This window comes from Haliaeetus albicilla, chromosome 7 (genome assembly GCF_947461875.1).
Source record: "Haliaeetus albicilla chromosome 7, bHalAlb1.1, whole genome shotgun sequence".
Taxonomy (NCBI): domain Eukaryota; kingdom Metazoa; phylum Chordata; class Aves; order Accipitriformes; family Accipitridae; genus Haliaeetus; species Haliaeetus albicilla.
Window position 1 is genome coordinate 44887395 of NC_091489.1, and position 14714 is coordinate 44902108.

The following is a 14714-nucleotide window of genomic DNA, read 5'->3' on the forward strand; positions in this document are numbered from 1 at the left end:
TCTGAGACAGAGCCGCGTGGGAAGGCAGGAGCTTGCCAGCGGCTGAGAAGCTGCCCTTGCCTCAGCTTTTGGGTTAGCATGGGAAGGGTGGGCATCCCAGTCCATAGCCACCCAAAAGTCCCCACGGAGCAGACATCTAATCCTGGCACCGGAGCTTTAGCACAGGGAAATGGCGTGACTTGCACAGAGCCAGGAGCCAAACACAGGTAGCGTGACTCCCAGTCCGGCTGGCAAACTGGTCATCTGGGAGCCAGCACATGGGGCAGTTTTATTTGGCACGGAGGGAGCCACTTGGGCAGCTGGCGAGTTTGGGTGGACGTTGGGGTGTGTATGTCTGTGGTGGGGACAAGGTGGGTTCAATTCAGGCCAGGCTTACTTTGGGGCCAGGTGTAGCTTGACCCAAATCTGCCAATTAGGCTAAACATGAGCACCTGGCTGGGCTTAAATGCTGCTTCTCGTGGAGAGGGGAGCTGGCTGGCTTTGCCTTCTGCTTGGTGAACTTCTGTAGTCCTTCCTGGGGAACTGGGAGCTTGAAGGAGAGGAGCTTTAAATGGGAGTATGGTTTTGCAGGAGATGAATGTTGGAGACCCTGGCTGAAACTCCTCTGTGTCGGATCCAGGAGACCGAGCTGTGCTGCTTTCGGGATCCTGTGGTTAGCAATATGCGGGAAAACAGAGGTGTAATGTGAGTAGTACAGCATAATGCTGAAGTACAAATGCTGTTTGAATTGGGGTGGGGGGATAAAGCTGTGCAGTGACTGCATTTCTATCTAATCACGCTCTGGGGAGTGGAAAGCTAGGGAGTGCTGCTGGGAGAGGAGGCAAGGGTACATGTGTTTTAGTTTTTGAAAAAAACCCTCACTTTGAGAAAGCAAAGGTCATCTAGAAAAAGCCTGAATTGAGGCCAAGAGCTAAGAAACTTGCAAAAGTAATGCAGGGTTTCCCCCCACTGCTTGCTTTCCATTTCTAGCTTGACCAGCTGCTAGAGCCCTTCCTTGGCTGGCCAGGGATGCAGAAGCCCTTTTCTCTCCCTGAAACAGGGGCAGACAACAGCAACAAATGGCTTTCTTGAAGAACTGAAGCTTTTATTGGAGCACCTCTCTGTTTTGTAGCTGGATGAACACGCTGAGAGGACAACACGATCAAAAGGTGCCCTAAGTGCTGGGAAGACACAGCTGACATGAAGGCAGCGAAAAGGCTGGGGGAAGAGCTTACTTCTGCGTGAGCTGTTTGAGACGGCTGGGAGGGCAAGGGTGCTGCTTTGTTCAGTGCCTTTTGCCTGTGCCACGATCCTGTTAGTGCTGCGATCTGAATAGTTTTAATTTTATTCCTAATTTTACGTGCTGCGCACAGACCATAAAAACCGGTGATGTGGTTGCCCAGTGGAGATGAAAGCTGCTCTACCTGATGTGTACGGTGAATAACAAGGAGAATTAAGCTGCATGTTTCGGAATCATTTCTGCTGTTCTAGCTAGATGAAGCTCTGCCATGAAATGGTGGATTTCCTTAAGCTTTGTCTGTTTCTTAGCACCCATGCTGATAATCTTCCTATGACTTTCCCATTTGTTTTTCTTGGCCTTTGGAAGCCAAATGCTCAGAGGTGACTGCCTGGCATCTGTCTGTATTAGTTGTGAAATGGGGAAGACTGTGACCCAGAAGCATGAAATTTGTCAGCTTTCTATAAGTGTGCTGAGAGGAGGTACGGTTATTGGGGGGCTCCCTCAATTAAGGGGGAGCCTGTGTTACATTCCTGGGTGTAGTTCTGTGTGTGGTATGACTAATGGAGAGCCCTGCCGGGACAGGGGAAATGGAGGTGGTGGTCATGGGGCCTGTGGCTTCAGGAGTCATTTTTGTTGTCTGATACTAAGAAATGAGTGGTTGTCATGGTTACCGGCCTCACTTTCCTGGTCTTGCCAAATGTCTTCTCTGGAGCCTCGGGCTTGGAGCAGGATTCAGTGTTTCTCTCCTGTTGAGATCGCTCTCTGATCCAAGCGCCTTGAATTTCAAACATGCCTACTTTGGCACATCAGTGTGATGCTTATGTGTGCTTGTGTATCTCAAGAGCCTTTGGTGCTCCTGTCTTCTTATTGATCGTTAAGAACAGGTAAGAAGTAAATGAAATGAAGTACACCCGTAGGTGTACTTAGGGATGCAGCTTTTGCAACTTGGGCAGAGGTGTAGGGTGTCTGGGTGCGCCTGCGGGCTCTGGGTACCATGCGTGGGCTCAGGGGCTCAGTACAGGCAGTGCCTCCCGGGGAAAAACTGTAAAGGATTGGCAAAGCTCTATCTTCCCTCTCGTTCTTGTTTTCTGTGTTCAAACCACAGCATGTCTAACTATGAAGTGACCTGAACCACAGAGGTCAGTCCTTGCAAACCTTTTGGCTTGAATCTGATTATTCCAACACCCCCCCCCCCCCTTTTTTTTTTTTCTTTCCCTTTTTCCCTTCAATGCCAGTAGAGGAAGCTTGAGTGAGAGGTGAACAGGTTAACAAGGAGTCTGTGTGCGTTGGGGTTTTTTTTTGAGCTGAGTTTGGTTGGCATTGCTTTAGAGAGTGAACTGAGCTCTGGAAAAGGGCTCGTGCGAGTCGTGCTGGAGTCCCCTGCAGCAAGGGGATGGCAGGGATCGCAGCAAGCCATGCTGTAGAAATTCTTGGAGCAGGAGGAAGGTGAAGAGTCTCAAAGGAAACATGAGGTCATTTCCCTTTTTAACATAGTACATTTCAGAGATACTTTAACAATCAATATCTAAATCTGCAGCCCATTATAGGGCTTGGCAATGTGTTATTTTATAGTCTAACAAATGGGAGCCTGCCTGTGGTAATAGGTTGAATCCCTGAGCTACAATAAAGGTTACTGTCACAGGGCGAGCGATAACTTGCTCCTCCCTGCCTCTTTTGAGATGAGGTCAATTACGTTTACCATTTATGGAAGATATTCTTCCAATTAAAATGACGAGGATGCAAGGAATCCGCTTTTGCTTTCTTTATTTTAAACTTTTAAAGTAATAAGCATTACCAAAAATCTGGGAATGAGGGGCAGGGGAATCTCTCCGCATAGGCGGCCAAGTGTTACAACATAGCTTTGGCTTCAGATGCCGAGGCTGCCGCTAAGCCCCTTCGTAGCCCATGCTGGAACATCTGGTCTATCTCATGCTGGAAGGTCAGCCTGAACAGCCGGGCAACTGAGTCTGGTCTTGACTACTGCATGAGCGCCTAGACACAGGGCCTGAACAGCTGTGTCTGGTGTGCTGAGCGCCGAGCTGGGAGCCTGCAGAGCTCGAGATGCTCCTGGGGAAAGAGTTCGGCTCGCGAGGTCTCACTGGGAGGTGGGGGCTGGAAATTGGCATCCTCCGTTCCCCTTCTGGCTCCTGGGTGGATGGCTTGAGCGCCTTGGAGCAGAGTGCTGGGTTTGAAGGTCGCCTGGGCTTCCCCTGGCCTCCGAACTGGGTCCCGGTGGGGTGTTCCTGGGCATGACGTGTGCACGTAAGGAGGCCTTGTGGTTAGGGCAGCGATCCCTTTCTAATTTGCTAGCTCTATAGCTGGTGACGTTGGCAGTAGTTACAGCTCCACCCTGCTTACCTGGTTAAAAACAAGCTTGGGTCTCTCATCCTTTGGATTAACTAACCTGCCCATAATTTTTCAGGAAGATGTTCTTTTCTTTTTTTTTTTTTTTTTTTGCACGCACACCTTCTTTCTCCAAAAAAACAGATCGCGCTTCCCTAACTTTCGTCTGGAAGCTTATCTGGAGTAGTAGACAGCGAGCAACTCTCAGCTCTCCTGTTAACTAACCTCGGCCCCTCTGCAGATGGAGAGGGAATCGACTGCTGCATCTGCTTTAGGGGTTATCGGTGAACAGCGTCACAGGAGTGTAAAGGCATTAGTCATTTAATTAGCATTAATAGGGCAATTATTATCTTAATAAAATGACTGATTATGACATTGAAGTTGTATTTGAGGTTTAACAGCTGCAGCAGCCTGACTGAATTGTATGTTTGTTAATCCTCAATGAGGGTGTTCTATTTCACTGAGTGATGTTTATTTAACATGCAATAAGTGTCTTAGTGAATCTCTATTAAAGGCATATGTGGAAACCTTCATTTGAAGCGTTGCAGAAGAGAGTGAGACTGTTCAATTCATAAAATCCTATTTAAACACTGTGAGCTCCAAAACCTGGCCAGTGCCAAAGCAAACTGTATCCTGTAAGCTCTGTGCCAGATGTCTCATGTGGGGTATACTTAAGGTCCAAAGAAAATAAGGTCTGAAGGGAACAGTTTGGCCATTGAATCTCCAATCCAGCCTATATAAAGGGGTTTCATTTCCATTCAGGAAATACAAACCTCTTCTATATGGATCCTGTTCAAAGTGTGTTTGCTGAACAATTCTTCCCAGCAGCAGCGATTCTCAGCAACACCTACGCCTGTGAGCAGAAACTAGGTCTGGTGGGAAGGTTTGGGAAATATTCTAAACCTCTCTAGTCTCTGAGAAAGAAGAGACAGTGGATCAGTCAGAGGTGTCTCTCGACATTTTGTGCGGCACCAACTAGTGCCTAGCCTGGTGTTAGGCACCTAGCTATTCTGATGGTGTTCTGGGTCAGATGCGAGATGAAGCCTTAGCCAACCTCAGTTTATCTTTCTTGTGTGTCCTATTACTTTCGGTAACTTGCCACTGTGGTTCATCGTGCTCTGGGCAGGGCGCTCCAGGATATTGGGGGATTAACCTTCGGGAGACTGAGATGGTGTCCCTGGAGAACCTGACTTCGCTCCGAACCTGGCCCGTTTCTTTCTGAGCGCCTCTCTATGGTATTTTGCAGGTGGATGCGTGCTCGTTTTGCCTGTGCTCAGAGACCTTTGGATGTGAACCAGGTCTGAACTGGCACCTTGTAGCAGTGGTAAACTCAGTTAAGAGGTGGAATCCTTTAGTGCTGATTTGGCACTAAGTTAATGCAGCCACAGGACTTCCAGTTGGCTCAGATGTAGGCATAGCACACGTGTAGACGTGACACAGGCTGTGTCTTGAGCTTCTCTGAGTTTTGTGGCAATTCAACTCCAAATCCAAACGTATGAACTCTGATGCTAACCTTCTGGGCCAGGACCAGGACGTGTGCTCAGCTTTCCTTCCACCTATCCGTGAACCCTTCCTGCTGGGAGAGGGAGGGATGGGCAGCCCCGGCAGCCTTCACAGCGTGAGCTGTGTTTGCTTTGGGTGAAATGCAGTAATTGGAGAGGGACCAGTGCTTAAGGCTCCTGGGAGCTATTGCCAGCCCTGCACTGTTTCCTCGGGTGAGGAAACGTCATCTCTGTGAAACATACTTGCTGGGGTGAAGCCTTCTACATGTCTGTATGAGGTCATCTGCTGTAATAGTAATGTCTTGTGTGTTTTCTCATTACAAAGGTGGTTCTGAAGTATTGTCCTGTCTTGGAGGAGGAAACAGAGGGGCTGAGAGGACCGCCTGAGGCTATTCGACAAGGCAGCGTCGGGCTGGCATAGAAGCTGTCTCTTGTCCAAGAGAGGGCTATTCAGATCCTGCATGGACGAGGTCGTCTTCTCCATTATCCATGGCTCCTGTTGTCTCTAACTCATGCTTTCCTTCAGTCATGGTGTAAGGTACGGTTGAAACAGCTTTCCAGCTTGCTGAGGTCTCCTTGCTGCCCTGACCACGTACCTGGCCTAGGTGCCAGCAAGCCCAGCAGCAAATGGCAGGGCATATTGCTCCGAGCCTGTAACAGCTTTGCTTGGGGTGGGAGTCTTGCTGAACACGTCCTAGTTGCTGAGGAGGGGCAGAGGTCTTGCCACTCTTGGCTAGCAATTTACTTTTCCTTGCTAGTAATCTCTTCAGAGCGGCAAGCCAAGCAGGCCCATAGGCATGATCGAAACATGGGATAAGTATTCCGAGTGGCTTGATCTATAGGAACAAGCGTATCGGGGAGGGAATGAGTTCACCTCCTCCGTGCTCTTGGCCGTGGCAGAGCTATTCCTATATTCCCCTGCGTGCCGCAGTGGGGTGATAAGCTGGTTGCAGGGAGAATGCTCTGTCCCTTCCCTGGAAGAAGAGATTCATCTGAACCTTCCTCCTGGGAGCAGTCCTTGGTAGGCAGCTGAAATTTTCCTTTTCCTCTCGTCCCATGACTGCTAGGGAATATCCAGTCCCTTGCATTGTCCAGAATACTTCCACTGTCCAGAGGATTAGTGTGTTTCTGTATCTGTAGGCTGGCTGTTTCCTTTCTTGCACGTTTTAGCTGCTTTCTCCCAGGTTGGTGCCTTCAGCCCTTAATAATTTCTCTTGTTGTTGGAGTAGCAGGTTATTGCACCTTGCCTGCAGGAAGACATCTAAAATGAAGCAAAGGACACCTCTGCTCCTTCCCTGCCTCTGCCCCAGCCCTGACGACCGTGGCTGTAGTCGTGCTGTGGAACATGCAGCCCCTCTAAAACACCTCTGGCAACAGAACAAAAATGAAGAGGATCCTCACAACCCTGGTTTGAAAGGTTTAGACACCAAATTAAGATACCAGTCTGCAGGCTTTCCAGTCCTATCAATCCCATAGGAAAAAAAAAAATCAACAAAACCACACAACACAAAACAGTACAAAAGCTTAATGATAGCAAAAGCTATAACTACAATTTTTACTGTTTACAGTTGCCCAAACAGGTGGGATGAAATTGGTGTGAACTCGTGTGCAGTAAGTTGGATGGAGAAGTGTAAAGGACACGTGGTGAAAGGTGACGTGATACCTTGTCACATTAAAGATATCTCGGATTTCTGGCACAGAGATGTGGGTAGAAGGGTGAATGAAAACTATGTTTGGGAGAGCAGGGTGAGGTGTTGTTTTTGAGGGGAAGAATTTAATTTCTGATGGGAAGTGTTCTGAGTTTCACTTGCTTTCCTCTGCTATCTGTTCCCAGCTCAGACAACTCCTCTGTTCTTCAGTGTACTTGCCCAGGGCTATTGTATATGACTGTTTAAACAGCCGTAAGCCTGTTTATTTACTAAGGCTATAAATTATCTTGAAATCCGAATTCATCACCCTGCAAATACCTTGTTTTAACAGCCAGGCTGGCTCTCTGCTAGAATGATAATAGTAATAGACCTCCTAGCTGATCTGCCAAGTCTCTGTCAAGGGCGAGTGTCCTTGCATGGGCAATTGCTGCCTTCCAGAGATCCAGGCAGAGTGAGGGTTGATTTCTCTTTGTGGGTTTATCTGCTAGTGTATTGGAGAATGCGGCGGCCAGCGGAGGTCTCTGATGAATGAACTGCATATTCCTGTTATCTTATGCTTGCTGGGATTTGCTAGGAAAATAATGATCTGTCTAGTCCAGTATCTTCTAGCCACTAGCTGCAGTTATCTCCAAAAGAAAGCATGAGAGGCTGATACTAATCAAGGAATGGACTTCTCCTAGCTTTTTTTTCCCTCACCCCAGCTAGTAAATAGGTAAGTCTGTTTCTGAAGCATGTGCCTCTTCAACAGCAACGAAAGCTGCAGTATCCTGTTCAATGTTACTGGGGTTGTTTCCCTGTCTATTAGTTTTTTCTGAGGCTTCGGACTTGGTAAGTAACTGGGAGAATTTGTCTGAAAACACGTAAACATCGCACTTCCACTATGCAAAGTGTAAATTCCTTGTCAGGTAACTTCTGTCTCAAATGTTTGAGCCTGCAGATTTATCCAGACAAGATGAAAAGCTGCTAAGGTGGCTGTTGTGAACTGCTGGTCCTGTGTTGTCCTGGCTGTTGCACAGGTTGTGGGTTTTCCTGCGGGTGCTAAAGTTTCTTCTCTTGTTAGAAGCCACTCCTCGCCTCAAGCTGAGTGGGGCCGTAGCAGTGCAGGGCCCAACTGCTCTTGTATGAGCTGTGTTGATCAGGTTGACTCACTCTGGCAGGTTTGTTAGCAACCGTTAATCATCCGACTTACCTGTTCTGCGCTGTGTAAGCTATCGCCTCTGCAAACTTCTGCAATCAAAAAAACTGGAGATGGGAAAGATCTGAGGTCATCCAAGTTCTTCATTTTCCCCCTATGGGGGAAGACTTGTTCCCTACACTAGATTTTCCTGTACTCGGTCCAGTTTTAAGTGACTCAAGCAGCAGGGTTTTCATCGTTTCCCTTGGGAGCCTGGCAGATTTCTCACCATGAGAGATGTTTTCCTAATCCTCCACCTGATCTGTTCCCCTCCTTCATTCCAGCTCTGCACGGGAAGAGTGGCCAATACAAAGCTACAGTGTGTTAATGCTCATCAAATTACTTGAGTACTGGTTAACTCTTTCTGGGTCACTTCGATACATGTCCTGAATAAAAAGGCTTTTGAAAGGAGAATGTTATGGTTGCCACTAAGGTGACACTTGTCTTGAAGGCTGACAAGCATCGATAGTGTAGGTAGTATGAGTACCGAGAGCTGTAGTCCTTAATGGAAGTTACAGGTTTGTGGAAGGTGTTTTTCTATACAATGTAAGCATACCCGCAGCTGGTGGAAACTGGAAAGATCACCCCTGAGATGTTGAACTACATGGTAAACTGAACACGTGGCAATTGCTGTTTTTATTTTTAGGCTTTGCTTGTGCCTAGCACTTAGTCAAGAAGCTTGATTTTTCTTAACAAGCTGATGATTTTCCCATGGATCGCTTTCTTTGCTTATCCTGTCAGTGCTGCCAATGCTGTGTAACCAGTAGCTTGACTGTAATGCTGAAGTAATTCTTAAAATATAGTCTGCTAAATAGATCGGTCATGACAGCATAAAGCCATTTTCCATGAAAGATGAGTGGGATCAGACCTTGGATACGCTGTCGAATGGGAGCCCGCACAAGAAGGGGGAAATAAATTTTTAAAGTGTGGCTATGCAAGGGACAAAACTAGAAGCAAGTCCAATAGTCCACCACTAAGACAATTCCAGAAATATTAAGGGCAGGGTGGGAAGTTGGTAGTGGTTAAGAGGTCTGTGGTAGTGTAACCTATCATGCGATGGGAAGCTTTGTTTTTTGTCGAGGATCGCTTGGGGAGCCGTTTCATGGTTTATCTGAAATGAGCAGTGGGGTCTTCAGCCCTCGGTCTCCACCCTGGTTTGACCTGGCACAGGCAGCAACGCTGCATTCGTACCTCTGCCAGGGAAAGGGGGGGTGGTCAGCGGGTCTGCGCTCCCCCCGCAGCCCAGTGCCGCACGCTGGTCCCACTAACCTCTGCGTGCAAAGAGAGGAACCGCTGCTTTTCTTGGGGAAGAGAGGTTTCTGTGCTCTGAAGAGTACTGTGGCCATGGGGGGGGGGGGGAGCCAAAGAACATGACTAATGGTAAGATAAAGAACCACCTTCTGTGCGGCCTGATTCACCCGATCCTTGCACAGATTCAGTCTTTCCTCCAGGAATGTTTGATAATGCAGCGCACACGGCTGAGATCACCCTTCTGGCAAGTGCCTGCTGTGTGGTATGAGACCCAGTCATCTGGCAGCACGTTGCTTACTGCAGTCTCCAAGGCAACCCTCCATGCTGTTCTTCTTTGGAAGGTCTGCGTAAAGAAGCTGTCATCCTTCTTACTGTAAGTGCAGCAGATGTGAAGGATTTTACCTGTGCCAATGGACTTTAGACCAGGATGCTGTTGTTCTGAGGAACAATGCTGCCTTGGGTATAGGGTTTACAGCTGAAAGAAGCTGTCTGTCCACTTGCTGTGTCGCAAAATGTCTTTCTCTCCTGCTGGTTGCCCTCTCTGCGTGCTCTCCGAGCCTGTTGCTGTGTCTGTAGCCAGGCGTGCTTGCGTAGAGTCTGGGCTGCCGTGAGGATTGCTGGAGATGTCTGCTGAGGCAAGGCCTTTGCAGAAAGAATTAATTCCAGCTGAGGGGTCCCCAGGTGGATTTACCAGTCTTGCGGTTGTTTGCTCCTGACTAAAATATGAGTGCTCCTGGTAGGGAAACAACTAAGCTGCAGCTCAGACTGTCGTGTCCCATAGTGGCTTCTCTGGAGCAGAAGCTGCTGGTTGTATTGCTCTGGAGGAAAAGCCACAACTCTCTGTTGTAGATGTTTAACCTGGCAGTTCAGAGAGGCGATGAGCTGTCTCGACCGTCTCATAAAGAAGTCCTCTGGGCTGCTCTAAGAGAGGCTGTAAATTGGGTAGGGTGGGTGCTTTGCCTTCTGACTTAGCCTAATAGATGCTCAATGCTAGATAGAAAGGAGGTCCATCGGTGCGATGCTGACCACTGCTAAAGCTCAGTCTGGAATTGTAAGGCTTGAGGTTTGTGTTCTGTCTCCTGCACCTTACTGAGAGGCTGCTCTTATGTTTGCTTTTCAGGTTCATCTATTGCTAATACGGAAATGGGGGTCTGGTGTTTTCTTCTTGCTGAGGGGATTGGACTTTGTTGGCGTGAGTAAGGTAGGGGAAAAGCTCCATGTGTTGTTTGTGGGAAAGAACCCCCCTGCTAGATTGTACGTGGACCTGAGACCACAGGACTCTGTCCAGCTTTGTCTGCTTAAAAATGGGCATTTAGGTTACATTCTTGATCTGGGGGTCATCAGTGTGTGGTGAGAGACTGCCATCTCTTTGGAGAAAGCCAAAGCCACTGTTTCAGTAGCTGAACTATCCGACAGCTGCAGTTAAATGGGGTGACGGTAAGAGCTGGCTTAGCCAAAGCCTCTCGTGTTTCCCGTGGGTGACAGCGTGCTCCTGAATTATAAAAGCTGCTGTCGTTCTTGTTCCCTGCTCTGAGCCCTGGGAGGGAGAGCGCTGGATTAGGTGCAAGCTCTGGTTCATTGCGCAGGTGGTTTGCTTGTCTGCTCCATGTCGAGTGGCAGCTGCTGGGAACCTGGAGCTTTCCTTCTGCCTTTCTGTCAGTCTGTGCTCCCAAACCTGGGCACACCTTCCACCCAGCACACCTCAGTCCCCACTTTGCTCTCTCAGCCCTGGGTTTCTCCTGAGATGTCTGCAAACCGCACCAGCCAGCCGGGATGCCGGCGTGTGTTCGGTCAGGCGCTTTCCAGGAACTCTGCGGTGGCTGCTGTGTCCGTAAATAGTGTCACTTGATGTCTCCTGAGGGGTGGAGGGGAGAAAAGGTATTTCCTTCTTGCTGCCGGGGTGATGCTGCAATGCTCAGGGGATGGGAGCTGGTTCGCCCAGTGCTTCCAGGATCTGGGCCCAGGGAGGGAGGGGGCAACCTGTCCTTCCAGGCTGCGGACCCCCAGTTCAGCAGGACGATCTGGATGGGAGTCGCTGGGCAGAGAAACCAAGTGGGGCTGAGGCATTTGGTACTTACAAGTGAGCCTTCAGCTGTGATAAGATAAGAGTTTGAGTAACTGTGAGGTAGAAAGTCTGCCTAGTGGATTGAGATCATTGTTGTTGAAGGATGTTATGGAGACAGTCCACTTAGAATCTTGGCTGCTGTGCTGGATTTGATTTTTTTTTTCTCTTTTTCCCTGTTCATCTCCCCATCAGCAAGCTGGGGAATACGTGTGGGAAACAAATCGGCAGACAGACAGTGGCATGTGAAGTGATTCTCCCTGCTGGCACAGATGTGATTGCAAAGCAATAATACAAGTGGTGATTTGAAAGCCAAAGATAACTTGCTGCTTTCTTGCTTGCAAAGCCCTTAAATGGTTCAGAGGAAGGGGGCAAGAACCTGAGCCTACTAGTTTGTGAGGGATGTCGGATGCTGCGCAGCTGCTTTTTTATCTAATTGCTTTCTCCAAAGCTCTTAAGTAGTAGGGACGGGCTAGCGTTACAGCATGCGGTAGCGCGAACTGACACTTTACTGGTGGGCAGGCACACGTGCTTGTGCGAAAGGCTGTTGTCTCCCAGATAAGACAAGCCCTAGAATGTCCATAGAGGTTTTTCCCCTTCAGCTCTGCTTGGGCAACATGCAGGCTCTCCATCGCCGCTGGGTTTGCTGTGCACATGCCGGGCAAGAACGAAGCGAGGTCTCCCCTAAACCTTGCCACGCTCAGTCATAGGAGCGAGCAAGCACTTGGTACAACGGATGCAAAGAAGGACACGATCCAGTATGGTAGTGGGGCTGGTCTTTGCGAGCACAAAGGAGATCTGCTGGTAGAAGGGCCAGCCGAGAGGGAGTAAGGGAGCCAGGGACTCGTGGTGTGCATCGATGCCTGGGGCCAGCCAAGCAGAAGGAAAAGAGGCAGGGGAGTGGGGATCAGTCAAGTGGAAGGAGAGCCGGCGTGAGATCCGGGAGGGTGGCAGGAGCTGTGCCGCCTGTCATCAAGTGAATCGCAGCCCGGGCACGGAGCAGAGCGGGCTGCAGCCGCTGTGCCTGTCGGTGGTGGCCGGAGCACGGCGGTGGGAGCAGGGGGGGGCACAAAGAGAGTGTTTCTGTACAGCCTGCCCTCTGCGGTGTGTCAGCCTGGTGCCCTGCAGCCTGTCTGTGCTGGTGTCTCTCGGAGCAAAACTAAGCCTTAATGCCTGGTCTGGAGAAAACTGCTATCTTTTAGGTGAAAAAGAGTAGGAGAAAGTGCTTCAGGTGCCCTGGGTCAAGTCCTCTTTGACTCCAAGAGGGCTTTTTAAGCACCCAAGACTGCTGTGGGTGTGAAACTGCCTGGAATAGCACCGTGGCATCCAAGAGAGAAGGGTGCGGAGCTGGATGGTCCGTGCAGCTCAGGGCGCAGAGGCAGACCCCCAGCCTGGTCCTCTTGCTGTGCGTGTCCATGGGAGCAGCTGGGTTGCCCCAGCCAGGCAGTGTGAGAAGGCTTTCCAACCAATTGTGTGGGATGTTTTCCTTTGATTCATCAGCTGTAATTCCTCCCGAAGACCTGGCGTGCTTTCCTGGTGGCTTGCCTCCTGCAAGTCATCTGTTCCCGTTTGGGACCGGCCGCTCTGGGCGCTGACCTCCAGGCGGCCTCGCCTGGGTTCACTTCCAGGGGATGCAGCCTTTCCTAACCCCCCCTTCTCCCCATAGATATCCCGATAGCTCCCAGCAGCATGAAATCCTCTCGGCTCCCTGTTCCCTGACCCCGTTGTTTGCATTGGTTTCCTGGGGCGAGAGGTTGCCCCCAAGGATTGCATTGGGTTCCCTCTTCTCTTTACTTTTCTCACAGTTTCTAAGACGACCGGTGCCATGAGACGCAAATGTCAGACCTTCTTATATTTTGTGTGCCTGGGGACAAGTCTCACTCTGCTCCACCTACAACCTGCTGCTGGATTATACAAACCCCTTGTGTTGCCACTTCTTGGCGTGACTGCGAACGGTTCCCATCCCCAGTTTGGCAGCGTTTCACCCCTACCAGCTCTGAGTACAAACTAGGGCTGGGTTTGTTTTGTCGAAATCCCATGGTATCAGAATGCACCGCATCAGAACACAGCATTTGGTGTCTGATAACTGGTTTATTTCAATGCGAAACGAGTGGAGGACTGTTTCCTCTGACACCTCTGAGTGCTGAGGCTAAGGCAGAGGGGGAATAGTTTCGGAACTGCTGGTGGACTGGGGGGAAAAAAAAGAAATAAGCAAGCGGGCTGCTGGCCATCAGCGAGCTCTTAGACTTGGACCTTTAACCTGAGGGATGGGACTTTCCAGGCTGAGTCAGAGCTCCTTTTTCCCCCGAAATACCTCATTTAGGCACCTTGCAGGCAAGGCCAGCTGCTGCGAGCTGCCTAGCTCAGTTCTCCATCCGGCGCTGCCTACACTTGTTTCCCTTTCCTGCCCACTCATTCTTTCTTTCTCCTCTTGGCTTCCTCCCCTCTGGCCTTTGGGAGAGGGGTCTGGGGCTTGCAGCCTGCAGACCTGCCCCTTCCCTGCTTCCCTGGACCTCCTCCTGGTGATGCTTCAGGAGCTCTTGTGCCTTGGCCGAGAGAGACATCTAGTGGGGTCAGAACTCGGGGACCTGGGGGTTTTTTTCTTTTGCTTTTTTCTTTATTTTTAATCCTTAGAAGGGATGGTTTCTGGAGGAGCAGGAGCTGAGGTTTCTGAGTAGTCCTTCTGTACAGATTGCCTGGGGGTAAAGCAGACCTTTTATTAATGAGCCAGTTTCTCTATTGCCTGGTGCTGTGTGAATCTTGGTTGGGGCTTTTGGTTCCTCTGACGCTCTCTGGAGGTGCCTCTCCTCCAACGAGGAGGTGTTTTCTGTCCTGATCTTGCGTGGGGACAAGGTGCGTTGGGCCCTTTGGAGACCAGCTGGTCGTCACCTGGGTGCTGAAGGAAGGAGTCTGCTGTCACAGAGGGGAGCACGGGAGAGGAACATGCCTGTGAAATGGCTGTGCGATAGCAAAAGGACCTGTTTTGGATGGATCCCGGTTTCTGAGAGCCCCCCGCCCCTTGCATCTCTCCCAGCTTCCCCAAGGCAGGGCTAACCTTTAACTTAGTGTTTTGTCTCTTGCTGAAATATCCCACTCTTGGCACTCCTCCTCCTCCTCCTCTTCTCGCTCTAATAGGCTGCAATAAGGCAGCAGCAGGGAGGAAAGCGTGTGAGGGGAAAGATTTCTGTGCTCTCGTGCAAGGCTGGGGAATGACGGGGTCTGTCTAGGGGAGAAATCACATCTGCCTCGCCACCGGAGTCCAGAGCCTGCGGGTCTCTGGTCCTATGAGGTGCCTCCTAGAAGGAAGCGGAGAGGTCTTGTCGTTATTTTTTCCTTTCTATATGACAGTGGAGGGAGGCTCCAGCCAGGTCGAGGGAAGCTGCGTTAGGTGCCGGGCGGGGGGGCTCAGCAGATGCAGCCATTCCTGTGCCGTGGAGCTTGGGTAGAGAGGGAGAAACATGGGATGAGTGAGAGGGTTTGCAGAGAGGGGCAGCTGCCAGGAAGAAGGAAATCG